The sequence below is a fragment of the Poecile atricapillus genome, chromosome 1 (assembly GCF_030490865.1).
Source record: "Poecile atricapillus isolate bPoeAtr1 chromosome 1, bPoeAtr1.hap1, whole genome shotgun sequence".
Classification (NCBI taxonomy): domain Eukaryota; kingdom Metazoa; phylum Chordata; class Aves; order Passeriformes; family Paridae; genus Poecile; species Poecile atricapillus.
The window spans coordinates 116,447,750-116,455,289 of NC_081249.1; the positions used below are offsets into that span (position 1 = coordinate 116,447,750).

General features: G+C 50.9%; 1 long non-coding RNA gene across 1 annotated transcript; it reads left to right on the plus strand.

Moving 5' to 3' along the window:
- Positions 1-2,163: 2,163 nt before the first annotated feature.
- Positions 2,164-3,204, plus strand: LOC131582104 (uncharacterized). Its single transcript, XR_009278276.1, has 3 exons — positions 2,164-2,277; positions 2,558-2,614; positions 2,919-3,204. It is a non-coding gene; the product is annotated as an uncharacterized LOC131582104 (long non-coding RNA).
- The last annotated feature ends 4,336 nt before the right edge of the window (positions 3,205-7,540 follow it).

Genomic DNA, 7,540 nt, shown 5'->3' on the forward strand with positions numbered 1-7,540 from the left:
TTGCTCTGCACACAGGTTTGCAGTGCAGGCCATGAAGGCTCTGCTCTGCCGACTGCGGTGTGACAATGTGGTCATGGAAATGCGATGCAAGTGTGGCTGGGACACGCTGCTCTGTGCTGACACCCAGCACTATGCTGTGGGTCAGCTGGCCAGGTGAGCCTCACTTCTCCCCACTGCCTCTGAAATTGTGCCCTGTGCTTGGGGTGCCTCACACAGTCCCTGTGGTCCTGGGACAGAGGGCCTCATCACTGAGGGATGGCCAAGCAGACTGGAAAATGCTGGCTGAGGGTGCCCAGAAGGTGCCTCCCCCCAAAGCACCCCCATCCCCTCCAGTGTGGTGAGGAAAGACCAGATCTCTGTGAATCAGTCCTGGTCTCTTGCCCCTCCAACTCAGGGTCTCAGTGCCTTTTCCCTCTGACAGGGAGATGCACGGTGCCTCCCTCTCTTTGTGTTCTGGGATTGCACTCCGCCTGCTCTGGCTGCTCAGCAGAGAGGAACCACCCTGGGATCTGCCCTTCCTGGCATTCTTTGTGGAGGTGAGCCTGATGGCCAGCACTACCTTGCTGAGCTGCCTGCCAGCCCTGTCCCCTTGCATAGCCACAGCTGCCTGAGACGGTACCCGCGCCCTGTGCTGCTGTCTGGGCCCAGCCCTTCACAGTTCCAGGGTCCTGCCGGCCGGCTCCGTGTCCCTTGGCTGTCACTGCCCTGTCCCTTTCAGGTCCTGGATTGCCTGAACTTGCATGAATGTGGTGACAGTGTCCTTGAGATTGCGTCAAGGCACCTGCAAAGCAAGTGCAGGCAGAAGTGTCGCCTGGCACTCAGAGGCCTCGTGGTGCTCAGCAAGTATCCCTTGATGGTAAGAACGGGGCAGCAGCTGAAGCTGTGCTGGGGAAAGCAGCTCCTTGGTCTGGCTGGGCTTCCGGAGCTGAGGCAGCTGCTCCCAGCTCTCCTGCCTCACCTGCCTGAGTGCTTTGGGACAGGCCTTTGGCCTCTGGGCCTGGCAGCAGCAGGGTGGGGTTGCAGTGCCAAGGCGGTCTTGGCACTGCAGCCGTTCATGGTTTCCCAGCACAGCCTTGTGTTCCACACAGGCCAGACCTATATGCAGCCAGTCTCAAAGCCTTCTTGAGCTGCTGGGCGATGCAGATGAAGATGTGGTCGGCATGTCCCTCTCTGTGCTCAAAAATGTGCTCCAGAACAAATACATCCTGATATCCAGGAGCACTGCCCCAAAGCTGGCTCAGGCACTCCTGCTGCTCTTTAACCATGTAAGTGTCTGTGCCCCCAGCCACGGGCATTGGCTGCTGCCCAGAAACTGTGCCCTGTGGATTTTTCAGCCATTGTTCAAGTGAGCCTGGAGTAGTTGCAGCTGAGTCTTTTTCCTATCCTACAGGACAACAGCCAAGTGCAGCTCCTCTCCCTTTACCTTTTCTGTAAGGTGATGGATTTGGTAGTAGCAAAGGGAAAAAAGCCCCTTGAGTCAGTTTTGTTCCAGAGCCTATGTCCACTATTATTCCACTACCATGATGAAAACCGGCATGTGGCAGAGGTGAGGAGCTGTGGGCTGCTGGTGTCCCCCTGCTAGAGGGCTTAGCTGCCTCTTGCCCTGGTCACCACCCAGGCTGCAGCCTCCTCCTGGCCTTCTCAAAGGGGCACGTAACACGTGTCCTGGACTGTGGTACTATCTCTACTGCTCTCCAGGTCTCTCGGGCAACGCTGCTTCGTGTGTCCAAGTTCCTTAAGAGAAGGAATCTCAAGCAGCTGGTGGAAAAAGACAAGATGTTGAAGTTTGCCGAGTGTTTGGTAAGGACAGCCTGGAGAAGCCTCAACTTTGAGAAGCCCCCCGGCCCCAGCACTCAGTGTGTGGGGCTGGCAGCTGTGGCCCCTGCCCGGTGCTGCACCCAGGGGCACTAGCCTGCGCCCCACACGCCGCTCCCTTCCCTGGGCCCTATGGCTTCTTCTCCAGGCTTCTGTGGCCCCGACTGGGGATGCGGGGAGGGGTGACACCGCGGCTCCCCGGGCAGCCGCCGGCCCTCTGCCCCTCCAGAGCCCGGCGCCAGCGGCTGCTGGCCGGGCCTCAGGGCTGGGCGGGCACGGGAGGCCGGGGCTGGCTGCAGGCGGTGCCCGGCCGAGGGGCAGAGCCCGCACCAACCCTTCCCTTCTGCCGCTCTCTCCAGCTGGCACAGGACAGGCGCCGAGCAGCCGAGCACTTGCGCCGGGCCCTGCCGTACCTGCAGAGCCCACAGGAGACCCTGCAAGAGGCGGCCATCAGGTTCATCGGTGAGCCACGAACCCGGGCTCCCTCCCCGCCCCGCCGCGGCTCGGCCCCAGCCCCGGCTGCTGCCCCGGCAGCGGCACCCGGGCCCGGCGCCCTGGAGCCCCGGCTGCCCTCGGGGCTGCTGCTGCCGGCCTCTGGCAGCCGTGCCCTTGGGCTGAGTCAGGATGCGGCAAGGGCCCGGGCTGAGCCCTGCCGGGGCAGGAGGCCGTGTGGCCACAGGGCTGGCAGCGCCGCTGGCAGGGAGCTGTGCCGCTGGGGCGCTGACAGGCTCTGTGTTCCCAGGGATGGCCGGGCGGCTCCTGAGGGGGCAGAAGGAAGAGCTGCAGGCCCTCACTGAGGGTGAGTGAGGGCTGGCACTGGGGCGTTGGCACTGGGGGAGCTGCAGTCCCTGCCCCGGCTGCGGAGGCCTTTGCTCCCTATGTGGACAAGGGGTGGTGTGGGCAGAGCACAGCGAGATTTCAGGGAAGTGGGGCGGGGGGTTTGGGGGGTGTGGATTCGTGACCAGGACCTTGCAGCTGATCCTGTTTCCCCCTCCCCTCTTGTGGCCATGGCTAGAGCAGGCTGGGATGGCCCTGGCAGAACTTTATCCTAGGATTCCCACAGATCCGGGTTCTGATTGTGGCTCTGTTCCCCTCTGTTCCAGCACTTCAAGCCCTGAGGAGAGATGACAACCCTTCCCATTCAAACACAGCACTTCAAGAGATACTTAGTAAAAGAGCTGCAGAACTATGCTCATCTGCTGGCTCAGAAGAACCAGTGTTCATTTAAGATCTTCAGATGCCATGGAAGATGAGAGTACATTTAGACCAGAAGACACCAGCTAGAGGTCCAGGCACCGCTGATGACTGGCACAGCTGAGCCTGTGGGAAGCTCGTGTAGCTTCAGCCCTCTCCCTCCCTTTTGACAGCTCCCTCCCTGCAGCCCTCAGATACTGCCCATCCCTTTTATTGCTTCTCAGCTCATCCCTTTGCTTTGCCTTCCATCAATAAACAGTTTGGCTTTTTCACTTAATCTGCATCTGTGTGGAGCTGAAGGGTCACAATTCTGGAGCTGTGACACAAATCCTGAATCCTGAGACACACAGGCCCCTCCTGCTGTTCTCTCCTGCACCGTGTTTTGTGCAGAGATGCAGAGGAACGAGCGCAGATCAGGCTGGAAATGTCCCTGTGCTGAAGGTCCAGTTCCACAACATTGTGGAGTTAAATGTCTTGCTGAGCACCCTGAAAGCCTTGGATTTTGGAAGAGCCAACCTGAGTATACCCTGAATTCCGCTGTGAAGTGTCGCACTATAATAGGAACCACGAAGTACGACACAGACTCTCTGGCTGTGTTGATCAAGAGAGCGAGGTTTATTATTCTTGATCTTCATTTATAGACACATAGTCCGAGAAGGTCTGAGAGGTAAAACTCTCATTGGGTATTAAACTTACATGTCATAATCATTGGTCAAGTGGAACACCACCCCTTGACTGCTTCTTGCAGGTAAACAGCACGGATCCTAAACAACACCTGCAAAGATTGTTGTCTTTCTCCAAGGATTGTTTGAATTCTTCCTTTTGCTTCCTCAGGCCAGAGTGAGAAGCTTGTGTGACCTAGTTTCACACAAGCTCTGTGTTCCCTGTTTGCATTTAGCAGCCACAGCTCCCCTTTTTTCTTTTAGGGCAGAAAAGCAGCATTTTTAATCTGCTGCTAGGCCCCTGCAGCACAGAGAACAAACACAGCATCAGAGGTTCCTTTCGTAACTTGTTGATTACCAGACAGAACCTCAGTTGGACACTGACTTAGAATGGTCAGGGAGGTTCTCTGGCACATGCTTTCGAATCCTTCATGTATTCCCATCAAGTCCTGTTGTTCATTCTTGCAAGGAGTCAGTTAAACTTGGTAAATTGGAGTGACTCTGAATGTGCAGGGAAAGTTTTCAATCATGAAACAAGGTTGCACCATTGACCTCTTTCAAAAGTGAATAATCCAAACATTTGGTTATATCTGCTGTATAAGCAGATTCAATGACCAAATTCAGAGGTACTTAACTGGACCAAACTTGGTTTGTGACTTTCTAGCACTTGCCAGTCAAGATTCATCCTTCCAGGTATCAATAGCTTTTTTTGTTTTCTACATTTTTCAAACTGTTTCAAATGAGTAATTAATTCAGACAACATAGGTGCTGGATTTTTTGCTTGTTTGGTTGGGTTTTTTGGGTTATATTTGCTCTTTTATGGTTGCAAAGGCATGTGATAGCTGATGAGATGACCTACTTCCTCAAGGAGCAGAGTGTCTACTCTGATAAAGGCTCCAAAATTGTACAGGCCAAATATTTAGGCTTTGAACCTCCAAAGCCCTTTCTGAGCTTTTGGAAATCTGTGTATTTGCACTCACATTCTTTTACCTTTGCAGAAAGTGTGGTAAAAATACCTGAGTGAGCTGTATGGGCTTTGTGCAGGATTGAACCATTGCTTGTTCAGTTTTGCCAATGATACCTGTAGGATGATTATTTGAATTGGAAATATTAATATCAATGAAGGAATTTGCTTGATGAACTTGATTCCCAAAGATCTACATGATCCCAGTTCCTACAAAGCAATACCACAGCCCTTGGTAACTACAAGCAAACCAAAAGCATGTGAGATATTACATGAGGTACAATTGCATATTTTTGAAAAATTAATAATTGTTGGCTTAGAGTCCAAATAAATGAAACTCAGGGACATGTCCATCAGCTGAACATTGATCTTTTAGCATCATTAGATGTCTACTTGAATCCTGAAACATGTCCCTTTTCATTCCTCGAAGGCGATGGTTGTCTGATGTGACTGCTTTGAGCCTGCTGATAATAAAACACGGGCATATCTTCTCCCAAGTTAATAAATTAATTAGACTTCACTGTTGTTAGTCAATCAAAATTTAGATTTGATAATTAATTTTTCAAATTTCTAATACAAATATACCTTGCTCAATTTTTTTTTTTTTTTTTTTTGAGTCAGCGCAGAAACCGCAAACAGCTAAAGTTGCTTTTTAGTGAAAACATGACGACTTCTCCATGGCGAGGGCTTCAGGTTCACTCTAAGGATCGATTCAGCTGTAATATTAACAGGTCAAATTGCCAAGTTAAAAACTCACCTGTGATTTTTGTTGCAGCTGAACCTGTTGGTAATTCTTGTCCAGAAAGAGCTAAGGCATGGCCAGTGCCTGCCCTGACTGGGAAAGAATCTCTTACATGATACAATTTTAAAGCAAGATTCCCAAAAATCTTGGTGTAAAAACCAAGTGAACATTTAAAACTGTAACTTGTCAACAATATCATGTTATATCAGTAGATTCACATTCTGAAATTAATATATTCATTTACTTGTTTGTTCATTGCTCCCTGGGGAAGCAGGGGGGGTGAAGACAAACCACTGTTCCTTCGGCAGAGATGCTCTGTGGCAGTGAGGGGAAGCTGCGCCCATCTCCTGCCACCCTCTGTGCCAATCTTACAGCAGCGGCCGCCGCACTGCGTGGCTGGAAGGGGAGGCTGGGACCGAGAAACCCGAGCTGCCACCTCTCAACCCCTGCCTGGCCGCTGTCCCAGCCCCTCCGACACCAGAAAGGAGGGGAAGTGGGGGCCTCTGCCCATGGCCGCGGGGAGAGCACACGGCTTGTTATAAATTGTTGTGACTAAATCAAAGAGCCAATTTAAATGATCATTCGTGAAAATCAATTTTATTAATTCAGCAAGCGGTAGAGCAAGCAAAAGCAGAGCTGGGTGGGCTGGGGAGTCTCTGCTCCACCAATGGCGTGCGCCTTAGCTGATAAAGTTTCGCCTGATATACAGTTCATATTTCCTGTACACGTGTCTTCATTACACTTCCTGGGTTGCATCTGTGCTCATGTCGCTAGTTGCTAGGTGGTCGTAATCTGCCTCATTTTCGATGTGAGTGGGCAGGCGTTGGTTCTATACCAGTTACACGACTTCTCCTAATATGAAGATGTTCTAGTTCTTGTTTGTACAGCTGGATATTGTGGTTTGGCCTTTCTGCAGTTTCAGCCCTTATATTGTATTAAGCAAACAATTTCAGCAATCATATTGTATTAGACAATTATATTAAATTTGATTAACAAACAATAGCAATCTATTACACAGCTAATCAGTAACACAAATACAGGAAAAGTTAATGGCATAAAACACTCAAGTCCGAGTTTGCAGAAGTCTGGATGGGCTGGCACGGGCCGTGCCACTCCTGTGTTGGTGGAGCTTTCGTGAACTGTTGCACAAGATATCTTGGTGTTAAAAAATCCCAAGGGGAGGGATACTTCAGAGGGATGTAATCTCATTGTGAGAGATTGTTTGTTCAATTCTCCTGTCCCTCAAAGATCCGGATGGAGCCAAGGGAATGCCGCTTGTGGTGTCCCCGGCCCCACCACCCTCCATCTTCTCAGTGTGCATAGGAAAGGCATCCCCAGCATCTGAATCATCTGCATCTCGTCCCCAGATGGCCACAGCTGTAATGCTTTAAAGCCTTTTGATACAGGGAGTCTTAAGCTGTTTATGTCCAGTTCAGAGATAGGATGAGTTTCTCTGCGGACCTTCAGTTTCCTTTTTCAGGAAAACTGTTATCTCAACGGCCCGCAAATGCAATTACAAAAACAGTGGCTTACCCTGGGGTTATAAATTCTAGCTTCATTGAGACTGCCGTTCCAGGCCTGCTCACTGGCAGGGCCCTATCCCGTGGTCAGAAAGACCAGCTCTCTCCAGGAGAGCACAGGAGATTTTTTTGCTTACCTCTCTCTGGAGGAAAAGCGAGTGGCACGTTTTTCAGTTTCGGCTGCAAATCATGTCGGGGTCACCCGACGTCACCCTATCTTAGGAATGGTGAGAAGTACGACGCAGACTCTCTTAGCTGTGTTGTCCAAGAGAGCTAAGGTTATTATCCTTGATCTTCTTTTATAGACCGGTCCAAGAGGTAAAACTCTCATTGGGCATTAGCTTACACATCATTATCATTGGACAAGTGGAACACTGGCCCTTGACTGTTTCTTGCAAGTAAACAACAAGGATCCTAAACAACACCTGCAAAGATTGTTGTCTTTCTCCAAGGATTGTTTGAATTCTTCCTTTTGCTTTCTCAGGCCAGAGTGAGAAGCCTGTGTGACTTAGTTTCACACAGGCTGTGTTCCCTGCTTGCTTTTTGCATTTAGCATCCACACAAATCCCTCTCACTCCTTTCATCAGTCAGTGGAATCCTTCCCATTGTTTCTTTATCTCTCACTATCTAGCTTTATTTACCA